Source organism: Alligator sinensis, unplaced genomic scaffold (genome assembly GCF_000455745.1).
Source record: "Alligator sinensis unplaced genomic scaffold, ASM45574v1 scaffold447_1, whole genome shotgun sequence".
NCBI classification, from domain to species: Eukaryota; Metazoa; Chordata; order Crocodylia; family Alligatoridae; genus Alligator; species Alligator sinensis.
The window spans coordinates 1,359,786-1,371,836 of record NW_005842123.1 but is presented as its reverse complement, the minus strand read 5'-3'; the positions used below and the strand labels follow the sequence as shown (position 1 = coordinate 1,371,836).

The 12,051-nt window shown below is 51.4% G+C and overlaps 1 pseudogene; it reads right to left on the bottom strand.

Moving 5' to 3' along the window:
* Positions 1–1,880: 1,880 nt before the first annotated feature.
* LOC112550483 overlaps positions 1,881–12,051 on the bottom strand; it is an 18,006-nt pseudogene continuing 7,835 nt past the window's right edge.

Here is a 12,051-nt window from a genome sequence, read left to right as displayed (position 1 = left end):
GAGTTCTCCTCTGGGACCAGAAAGTAGGCTTTCAGGAAAACTCTGACAATAATGCAAAGTCCCTGTGTATGCAGCTGGGTACACTGCATGTACCCAGCTGCACTGGTGTAGAATTATTTGCCCTGTTTCAAATCTTTGTGCTTTGGAACAATTTGGCCTAAATAAACCCCTGTATGGTGGCCGATTAGCAGTAAGCCCATTTTACAGACGAGGAAACTCAAGTTCAGAGGTTTTTGACTTGCCTAACATCACAGAGAGTTTGCGGCAGAGCCAGAACTAACACACAACAGTTCCTGCCTCCTATTTCATGTCTAACCCCCAGCTGCCTCTGTGTCAGTAAGGTCCTGCCAGTATAAACACCACTGCATGTGTGAAGAGAATCCAGGCACAATGTCTGGATCTAGCTCTCAGTCCTGATCACCAGGTTATTTGGGTTTGAGCACATTGCTATTGTATCACCAAGGGAATGAAAGGTGTGGATCCATGGAAAGGAGGAGGCCTGCAAACATACGTGTCTCTAAGATGCAGCGAAAGCAGCGAGGAAATGTACTCACAATGCGTGATATCAGATAGAGGTGTTCCCTGGCTGAAGCCTGCAAAATTGTTTCCATCTTTCTTCCCCTCAGAATGCCAGTTACTATCCTATGCTTGTCACTGGGCCTGACCCTTATTAGTACATGGATGAAGGTGATATTAATACACGGATGAAGATGATTGCACTAGTTCTCAGTAATTCTGTCATCTTCTGAAATGCTTTAAGGCAGGAGCAGGCAAACTGCAGCCCACAGGCTGGATGCGGCCTGCCAGGCCATTTATCTAGTCTGCAGGGCCCCTAAAAAATTTAAGAAGTTAATATTTATCTGCCCCTGGCTGCCTGTCATGCAGCCCTCGATGGCTTGCCAAAACTCAGTAAGTGGCCCTCTGCCTGAAATAATTGCCTGCCCCTGCTTTAAGGATACCACCTAAGGCTTTGCTTATTTCTACCCTCATTCCTGCCCTCTCACAATAGGTTTCTCTTCAGGTAGACAAGGCCAGATCTGTTTAAAAGTATTTAGGTGTCTAACAGTGCAGAGATGTGAGTAGTGAGGTTCTCTAAAAGTGTGCCTAATTCACACTGTCAGGTATCCAGGTTGTAGCTGTATCGGTCTAGAGGAAAAAACAATCAGGACTCCTGGTAGAGGTGATATCTTTTATTAGACCAACTAGATTTTTGGAAAAAAAAAATTATTTGCAAGCTTTCAGGCACAAGCACCCTTCTTCAGGCATCAGAGAAAAGATTGTACAAGTTCTCCTGGGTAGAAATGAAAGTTCATATTTCATAGGAGAGTTGAAGGTGTGGTAATATCTCCTGTTTGGAACAGATAATTTCAGAGGCAGGTTAGGCTCAGAGAAAAGTTGGAATAGTCCGTTTACCTTAAAGTTATTTGGTGGTAAGCAGGATGTAGTCATATTTCCTTCTGGTTATGGTGTTTCATATTTCACAGAGGAGTAAATAGATGGAGTGCTCTCCTGGGCTGGCATTTCTTATGTGGTGAGGTGTCTCTGAGCTCTGTGATGATGTAAATTACCTCGAGCAAAGGCAGGAGCAGGATCTCATGTTTCAGGTGCTCAAACTTGCTTCCTCCTTGTAAAATTATGAAGATTTCATTTAAAAAATTGGCTAAAATTCAGTATCTTCAATAAAGCTTGCAAGTTGATAAAGCTTGCAATTAAAGACATTTTTCTTTTGCAAAACTCTGGTTAGTCTAATAAAAGATATTACCTCTACCACGAGTCCTGATTGCTTTTTCCTCTAGACCAATACGGCTAGAATCTGGCTACCTGGCACATGGAAGATATCGAATTTTGGCTGATTTTTAAAATGAAATCTTCATAATGGAACAAGTGGCATTTAAAGCACAGCTTTCACATGGAATACCGCTTAGAACTTGGCACCAAAGAAGGAAAGGGCAAGAAATCCTGTGTTCTGCAGATAACTGCAGGATTTTAATAGACTTTAAGGCTAGGCTTGATTGTGATTAGCTGCTCTCGCCTCCTGCCTAGCACAAGCCAGAAAAGGTCACCCAGTATGCAGTAATTAACCGTACTAAGCCCAATAACTTGTGAACCAAGAACACCCAGGAGTTCTGACTGCTGGGCCCTGTGCTCCATCTCCAAGACTAACCTCCCTTCTGCAATATGGGCAAAATGCTCAATGGGAAACAAAGGCTTTTCAGAGCAAAGGCTGTCTTCTAATGTGTAATTGCATCACACCCCAGAGTCTATCTCCAAGTGTGGCACAGGGTCAGGGATCCTGTCTAGAGAGGCACCAGCTTCAGAGAATATATTCAAGCCAGGGAAATCTGTGGCTAGGGTGGAGCTGGTGGAGCCTGCAGTGACAGGACTATTGCGCTACATTTCCTCAGGTCAGTTTCATCCTGATGCAGAAGAGAAGCATTTTTAGATGTTTTTTATTTGTAAGAGAGAAACCCCATTTCCTGCCCACCTGAGCTTGTAACTGCTCATGTCTGCCCTACCCATGTTTCAAAACCCCTCAGAGAGAACACAATTGCTGATGCTTATTTTCCAGGGACACTGGCAGGGGCTGGGGTGAATGGGGCCCCAGGGTAGGTTGTAGGATGCTCAGAGCCCGGGAAGCTTGTCCAGGGGAAGGGGTGTCCCACCACTGTGCACACTTTGGGAGAGGCCCAGGGGCACATGCCCCCCAAATTTGTCTGTAGGGCAGAGGCAGGCTGCTGTTGCAGCCCGGGCTCTGTGCCCCACTGCCATTGTCTAGGGTGTCTGGATGGTCCATGAGTGGTGGCATGGGGGGCAGGGGTTAGGGGACTAAAAATAACCTGGCATTCAGGGGTTGGGGGCTAGGAAGAGAGTAGCCCCAGGGCTGGGACCAGTGGCTGGGCTTTTCAAGCCCCAGGGCTGTGCTGGGAACTGTACAGAAGTTCAGTTAGATCAGGTGGCCATTTTTAACCCAATCTATCCTCCCCCTAACCTCCCCAACACCTGTACCTAGCCTGTCTGCCTGGCAGAGCCCCACATCTTGGTTAACATGTGGTAACACCTATGCCCTCAGCAGCAGTACCCAGTTCACTGCCCACACAACCCCACCAAAAGGCAAGATACCCAAACCTGACCATAAAGCCCAAACCAAGCAGACACACACTCCCGAAGCTACAATGCTTCACCCTCCTCTGTCTCTGCCGTGTTCAGGAGAAGAGAAGCAACAACAATCAGAAGAACACAGAACATAATTCATTATCAAACACATACAGAAACACTTTCCCACACAGACATGGCTGTGGCTGCTCCATTGGGAACTTCCTGCATTCCCAGCTGAGGGGAGATGCTGATTCTGCTGGGCACTGAGCAGCTTTGCTGCCCATGAAGGAAGCTTCCAATGACAAGATTCTCCTGCCTCTCACCAGAAACCTTGGCAATGGCAGCTCTTAGGAAGGGGATGCAACTGGGCACTCAGGCCTAGTGTGGAACAGGCCTGGTTTATGTTGGTTTGCACCTGATGAAGGGACCCTACAGACAAGCTGCCCAGGGGAGGATTGGCAGTGGCACTGGCTACAACTTTCCCCAACCTGAGGGACCCCAGGAAGCCAAGGGAGGCCAGAGCCTGGGAAGCTGTGGCTGGGAAGGGGCCTGGGCAGGACAGGCAGGAGATGCATTCAACTTCTCCCTGCTGCACCAGGGGAATGTGAGCAGCCTGCTTGGGGCAAGGCTCTCTTAGGCTATCCTCAGGGCAGAGCAGATGCACTGGGCTCCAAAGCAGGAGGGGTCAGTCCCTGTAGCTTCTCAGCTTCTTCTGGGCTCCAGAAGGGAAGTGCAGGGGCTGGATTTCTGACTTACAGCTCAGCAAGTGGGCAATATCTATCCGTTCGGCACTCCTTGGGGTAGCATACTCCAGAATGATGCCTAAACACAAAACAGGGAGAACAGATCAACTTCCCATGGTCAGGGCACAAGGAGAACTCAGCCCAGAGGCAAGTCTTCAACTCCCCTGTGCTGTATTTGCCATCACAGGTGGGTTGTAGCCAACACGCTCACTGTTGGGTCTCATGGTCTGAGTAAAGGGCTGGGAGTTGTCACAACCAAATTAAGTAGTGCCCATGTCACAAACAAGTAAAACCATTCAAAACAGTTTTAGTCTGCACTAGGTTAACAAAGAGTTAACTAACAAGAAGATAGTAACAGGTTTTTGCTGCGCATGTCAAAAAGAAATTTATAACTGCGACACCAACATGAAATAGAACTTAGCCTTCTGTGCTGTACATAAATCATTATAATTGGTCAAAGAAAACAAGGAGTAACCCTATGATAACACCCTAGCGAAGACCACTATACAATTGGCGATTCTAATTAAATTTATGACGTGGCAAAAAGCAATTGGCTATTACACAAATAAAACCCGTCTTCACTTCCGTGAAGAACGGGAGACCTCCGCGCACACACCTGAACAAACCTCTGAACGTATGCGTGAGAGTATCTGACAAATTGATCACTTGTCAGTTTCCCCCGTCTCGACCCAATTCTCAGACATAAATCGACGACTTGCCGGCCCGACCTTTTTCTCCATTTCTCTGCCCAACCGACGAACTCTTATGCAGACCGACCTATGACCTACGAACCTTAAGCTGTAACTAACCAAGTATCTTTGACCTCCGTCTTTCACCACCTTGACGGTGTGAGTAAATAATCTTGCTTTGCAACCGATAAGCGTCCGCCTAATTAATTCCACTCCAAGCGTCACAAGTACACGCCTGACGGCCTTCTAAGGCCCCGGACCCTTATCTACCCGGGTGGGAGTCAGGGAGAGCTGCTGGCCGGCTGCCCTGGGTCCCGACAGGAGTCAGGAAGAAAAAGGCAGTCTACACACAGGCTGCTCCCAATGTCTCTGGTAAACCACAGAAATCTGCCTCTCTCCCTGGGCTGGACGGGGGGTGTAAAGGGCACCGGGAGCCTCTCTGCACCCTGAGCACAGGGGCAGGCCGAGCAGGGACTCAGCCTTCCTGACAAACTGGGGTGGCAGGAACTCCAGAAGCAGGTGGACATGCAGGGAGATGCAGCCTCCTTCCCAGAAGAAAGAGAAGCCCAAGGAGTTTCAAGATGGGCTCAATAAGATCGTGCAGAGATCTCTTTGACAGGGCTTTTCCCAGGACCCTGCACTCTGTGGCCCAGGAGGCCCGTGACCCTTTTCATCTGCCTTCCCCATGAAGTGGTGCTAAGCAATTGTAAGCCGTGCTGGGTGACCACGTCCTTGACACGTCTCCACCACTCAGGACTACTGAATCATGGCACAGGGCTTGTCTGCCAGAACCCCCCAGCCATACTGTCTGGTTGAATCCCTCTCAACACCAGCATTGCAACACCAGGAGCATCATCCTTTCCAAATCCTTTCTGGGGAACCTGAGGCACAGGCTGATTAACAGCCTGATCCTGCTCAGCAACAGCTTTACCATTACTCTTGGGGAAGGTGCGGAGTGGAGGGGGAGAATGAAGAGGGACCAGGCATCTTCTCTCACCCATAAATTTGATGGCTGCTACCCAGATCTCTGGCCACAGGCTCAAGTAATGCCTCTGGGCTGCCTGGCAGAGACACTCCAGGAGAGCAGGTTTTTCTTTGGCCTGGAGGGAACCAAGGACATGTGAGCTCCCTCTGGTGAGAAGTGCTCTCACACCACATACTGGTACTGATCAGGAGGAAATGGGAGCACCAAGGGACTAGAAGGAACAATTTTGGCTTGTCCCATGCCTCATGGTCCTAGACCCAACCCTTGCAGTTATTTACACTGTGCCCCAGTTCTTTCCCTCCATCCTACAATGAGCCCTGCCCTCAGTCACCTCCTGCCACTCACGAACTCACTCACCAAGTGCCTGCAGACGTCCCGCAGCAGCTGCTCTTGTTTCACCTGCTCTGACCCCTGGATATGGAAGGCCAGGGCTGCCTGAACCCTCCTTAAGCCCAGGTAAGGGCAGCAGAGGTCCAACGTTGTTCTGCACTCCTGAAAAAACATGGTCACACCAGGTCTGTATTCCCTGCTGACTGCTGAGCTGAGGCCAAGGGTTGCCTCTTGACCCAGGATTAAGCCCAGGCCAGGAACAGGACGGCCTGGCCAGGAGGTGACTGGCACTAGGCACAAAGGAGTGACTGTGAGCAAAGAAAGGACTTCTCCTGCCTTTCATATGGCATCTACAGACAGCACCCATCTCCCCCTCAGTAAGGCCATGCAGGAAGATTTTCAACATGCACAGGGGGCAGATGTGCAACCTGCCCTGGACCTGGGAGGCAGCCCCAAGCTCAAGGAGGTGCCTGGATAAAGCCGCCTGAGTGGAAAGGGACGGTCACCACTGGATGCAGAAAGGGCAGGGTGCCCCTGGGGTTGGACTGTGGAGACATGGTGGGGCTGAGGAAATCAGTGTCACTGGTTCTTACCATGGCCATCTGCGGGTTGGGGTCCTCCAGATGAAACAGGAGCATTGCCAAGCTCTGCCTCACTTGACTCCTATAATAAGCGTGCTGTCTTCTCTTTATGCAGCCTGCCAGGGCACTGAACAGGGTGAAAGCCATTGAGCGAAGATTGTCATTGCCCTGTGGCTGAAAAACCCCAGCGTGCTCACAACCAAACTTCTCTCTCATGGGCCTGGCACAGCTCCTGACAGGAGCCTTTGGTTTCCAGCCTGCCAGGTGGTCTGCCATGGAGGTAGGCTCTGACAGCTCCTGTTCCAGGTGGGCTGCCCAGGAGCCAGTGCACTCAGTGGAGCTCAGGGAGCAGCAGCAAGCCTCGTTCCCTGAACATGCTGTCACTGGGGGCTCTGATTCCAAATCCCAGCAAAACCAAATCCCCCAGCCCCTGTGCTCACTTGTCTCTGCCTAGCTCTGCTTCCAACTCAGGAGAATCAACACAGCAGAGAACAGCCCCAGAACCCTACCGAGCCCCGTGACCACAGTTGCAGCCTCACCCAGTCTCCTTAGAGTCCCTCCTGTCATCCCGTTCTCTTCACTTGCTTTTCCTCCTGAAAACTCATCTCTTCCACAGAACTTAAGATCTTCCAGTTCGGACTGGAACAAGGGGCAGCAAGTGCATCTCCTACCTCTGAAATGGCCCCAAATGAAGAGCATTGGAATGGGGATGGGGAGTGCCGCTGACTCACATGGTTGAAGAAGGTCCTGATGTGTGTGACTACATCCCAAACCAGGGCCCCTGCATCTGTCCCTAGATGATTCAAGACAGCAGCCAGTGAGTGCATGCCCTCCCCGCGTGATCTGAGCATTGGTAGGCACAAACGATACCTGGAACAAGGTCTCCAGGATGACGTTCTGGTGTTTTTTCAGCTGTATGAACAGAAGACATGACACATCAATCAGTGCTAACATTACTCACCTTTGGGCTTTCCCATTCAGAGCGTTTGGGACTTCATCTGAGCAAGCCCCCGTGACTACATTCCCATATGCCTGCGAGACACAAGGCACCCACTTCTGCACCAAAATGACACTAGTTACACCCAACTGTCTCCAGAGACACCACAAGGGGCAAGACAGCAAAACTGGACACACTTCAGGTTCTTGTGCACCCTTTCGGCCCTACCTCATTGTTTGGTCTCTACAGTCAAGCTGCATTCTAGAGTGCAGAAGGATTTCAACCTCACTTGCTCAGGGGCACCACAAACTACATTACCCAGTCCTTTGGCTGCCATCTGTTATTAAAGTCCCTGGTCACTGTTGAAGTAGATGAAGCACTGGCTTCAGGAGCTTCTGCTCTTCGATGATGGGGTCACAAGCTAAAAGAAATCAATGCGTCTGTGAGATCCAGCACAGTCATTCCCAACAGCCCAGCCCTGCAGCAGAAAAATAACCCGTGCCAGAGCAGAATCCCACAGAACACCGTGAGGAAGAGCCTCAGCGTGCAGTGCTCTCCTGTCAGACATGGGGAGGCTTGTCTGCTTAGAGTCAGGCAAATCATGAAGACAGGGGCTTAGACTAAGTGGGAGAGATAATGCCGATGTGAGTAGATCAAGACATTGCTTGCTTTAGAGTAGTGTCTTCCTGGGATGCTGGGTGGATATAGAAGATGCGCTAGTCAGGACCAAACTCAGAGCTGCTGGCTAGGATGAGGGCTCAGCAGGGGCAGGTAAGTAAAGAAATCCTTGTCTGCCTCTCCTTCTCATGTGGCAGAAGTGGCGATGCAAGGGCAAGGATGGAAGAGAAACCTCTCAACTGCTTCCAGTGATCCTCCTTCCTAGAGCACAGCAAACAGCTGCCTTTTCATCAAGCTGCTCATTCTCTATGGAGCCTTACCTAGCTGATGAAGGCCGTACCAGTAATATGCAACTTTTCAGTTGTGGAACTGACCCACTGCAAGACCTGCCCTATGAATTTGGGCATTATTATGCCCAACGGGAGCAGAGCCCTGCAAGAGAAAACCACTAGTTCTGGGACTGGCTGGGCACTGCCAACCCTCAGTTGCTCTGAGGCGGCAGCTCTCATCTCTTGGAGCACAAGCTCCACGTCTCTAGCCTCACACAGCCGTGCAGGTTCAGCACAGAAAGTTCCCTCTCCACCACTTGTCCCACTGCCTAGAGGACAGATGCAATCCAGCCTGCCTCTCTTACCTGGCCAGCTGGCACATGCCTTCCTGGTGCATCTGGGGGCTCTCAGGGAGTGGCCGAGTTCCCTCTTTGCAGAGGGCTGCAGTCACTCTCTTCCCAAGGCTCTTAAATATGGCATAGGCCATGGTCTCCATAGAAAGCCTGGGGAGAGAGAAGGCCCAGATTTACAGACTGTAATGAGATGCTGCGGCCAGAGCAGAACCAAAACTCCGTTACTCAGGAGGTCCATTACTCAGACCACTTGCTGCACAAGGCAGGCAGCTCGGATCAGACTGATGCTGCCATTCTCTTTCATGTCTTGCAATTCCCTGACAGGGAGGGCAGGGCCTTGCACAAATCAGTGCTGGAAGCCAGATGGGATGCATGGAGGCTCTCCCAAGCCAAATGCACTATGGAAAGAATTGGGCCGCCATTTTTGTCTCCCTACAAGGACAAAGGCCACATGTAGAGCATGGGAACATGCACAAGTAACATGCTCAGGTCCCAAGCACTGGGAGCCCAGTGTGTGCTGGTCACTAATGGAGATTGTGAAGCCCCTGGGCTGAAACTGCCTGGCCTGTCCCAGAGGAGCTCAGATTGGAGGAACAAATAGACCCTCCCAGACTTAACATTTCAAACAACCCCTCTTCTCAGACAACCCCCTGCTTCTTTCAGCTCTCAGGACCAAGACAGCTCAGCACAGCCCTCGGCAAGGACAAGAACACCCTTCAGGCAGACAGCCTGAACTGAGGCCAAACCTGTGAAAGCAGGTCCAGCCTATTCCTTACCTGCAAGGGTTGCCCACTGCTCACACCTGCCCCTTCAGCAGCTTCCTCTGCCGGATGCTCCCTGTGGGCATTGGCATGTCCTGCCCCACAGTGCAGCCAACTTGTTCCAGAAGAGCACAGAGGATCTCTGGGAGCAGCTCCCTAAACACTGGGCTGGAGTGGATGGTGGGAAGACCAGAGTCAGCCTGTGGAAGACACCTGGAAATCCATAACTCCAAGTCTAAAGGTCTCTTCCTCACATCCAGGAGAGCACAGAACAGCTCTGGCAGCAGCTCCCTTAGCACTTGGCTCCCTTCCCAGTCACAACCTTACACTCCCAGTCACATCCCTGCATTTCTGCCTCGGAAGTACGGGGGCACCAGCAGCCTGAATGGAGAGCTGCAAAGCAGAAAGAGCCTCTCGGTTACAGGAGTTTCTAGTTCCAAAGTCTCATGGAGTCAGTCAGCTATGTAGCATGAAGCTGCTGTTTCTGCTGCTGATGGAAGAGCAGGGGTGACCAGGGGGACAGGAGAGCAGGGGAGAAAAGATTGCCACACAGCCTGGCATCCTACCTCAAGCTCTTGAGGATTAGGATTCTAGCGCTCAAGGGGAACTGACAGAGCTGGGCCTGGGCTGTCACTTACTGCTAGAGGTCTGAGGGCTGTGGTGTCCCCAGCTGAGCTCCCATCTGTGCCAGCTGGATGTTGAATCTTGCTCATGAACAAGTGTAGTATGTGGAGCGTGAAGAAATCATCTCCACCAAGGCCCTCCAGAGGTGTCACTGCAATTTAACACAAATTACATAGGAGCTGTGGATACTCCTGTGATGTCATGAAGCAATAGGACATTGAAGCAAAGGCCTAGGGCTCTCCTGGTCTAGGACGGGGTTGGGGCACAGTGATGTCTTCTGCCCGTGCCATTAGGCACAAGCCTGGCATTTCCTATGAAAACACACTAGGACATTGACTCTTACCAAGACATCCCAAAGGATCTGCAGCTGACTTGAAACTATGGGCTTTGCCAGGCTGTGGGATGTGTGTGCGCCACCAGGCACAAGAGGTAGGGAGTAGCAAGTACCTGTCCATTGGCAGAGGCTTGCAAAGGAGGCTGCTGGTCACTGCCTCTAGATGGAAGCCAGCAAGAATGGAAACGCCTTCCAACAGGAAGCCTCTCACAGACCTCTCCTGGACTGTCGGCATCCAGATAAAAAAATGGTGCCCAGGATGTCCGGCACCTGGAGGGCAGATAACAAGAACAAGGGCCCCTTTCTCATTCAGCCAGCACGATCCAAACCAATCCCTCCCACAGTTTGGCAATTTGCTGCCATCTAAGAAATTCCTTGCTTTAAGGGACCAATATCCAGACACTGCTGCCTTTGGCTGATCCTAATAAGTGAGTCTCTGCTCCCTCTGCTGGGTCAGCTCACCCCAGCTCTTCTTAGGCCTCCTGCATCATTCCCCAGAGTCACTGTCAGCAGCCCCCACACGCCAGTTCGGCTGCTGCTTTTACCCCCCCCGGCAGTCCCTCCCTGACTTGCAAACCAGCCAACCAGGGCTCAGGGTGGCTGGCCTCCAGCTCCGGCCATCCCCCTTCCATGCGAATGAGGGGATTGAAAACCCCTTCTTCCGATTGGCTTCTCCTTTTCCACAGGGCAGGGCTCCCCTGCTGCATCCTGGGGTCGCTCAGAGTTCACCAGCACTGTTTCTAGCCTAGGGTAAGTATGTCAAGCCAATCTGGTGAGCCCACATTGGCAGTCTGTTACAGAAGCCAATTTTGGCCATTTGCCTGTGTGAATGCTCAGCTCAGGACCAACAAGCACCACCAACTTCATACCCCTGTGAGAATCCCTGGGACCTCACGAGCAAGATGATTGTAACTAATTTTTCCAGTTGAGACCAGCTCTGCTGGAACTGCACACTGGAGTTTACACTCCTCATTTCTAACTAAAGCTCCCCATTCTGCACATGGCCAGGCCTGCAGGGCAGTAGGTCCAGCTGCCCATAGCCAGTCCCATCCAGAACAGGAAGAGGTTGGCTGCAATATCTCTGGTATCCATTCTTTCCTGCGCCCTGTTCCCAACCCTGTGGAGAGGAGCAGGATGGAAGGGGCATTGCACATGGCCTCTACCAAAGCTGGGAAATCATAGAATCATAGAAGTAGGGTTGGAAGGGACCTGGTAGATCTTCAAGTCCGACCCCCTGCCTGGGCAGGAGGAAAACTGGGCTCAAATGACCTCAGCCAGGTAGGCATCAAGCCGCGTCTTAAAGACCCCCAGGGTGGAGCCAGCACCACTTCCCTTGGAAGTTGGTTCCAGATCCTAGCCGCCCTGACTGTGAAGTAGTTCTTACAGATGTCTAACCTAAACCTACTCTCCAACAACTTGTGGCTGTTATTCCTTGTTATCCTGGGGGGCGCTAGGAGAAACAAGGTCTCCCCCAAACCCTTCTGGTCCCCCCTAGTGAGTTTATAGACGGTCACCAGGTCCTTCCTCAGGCTTCTCTTGTGAAGGCTGAACAGGTTCAGGTCCCGTAGCCTCTCACTGTAGGGTCTGCCCTGTTGTCCCCGGATCATGCGGGTGGCCCTCCTCTGGACCCTCTCAATGTTGTCCACATCCCTCTTGAAGTGGGGCGCCCAGAACTGGACACAGTACTCCAGCTGCGGCCTGACCAGTGTCGCGTAGAGGGGGAGGATCACC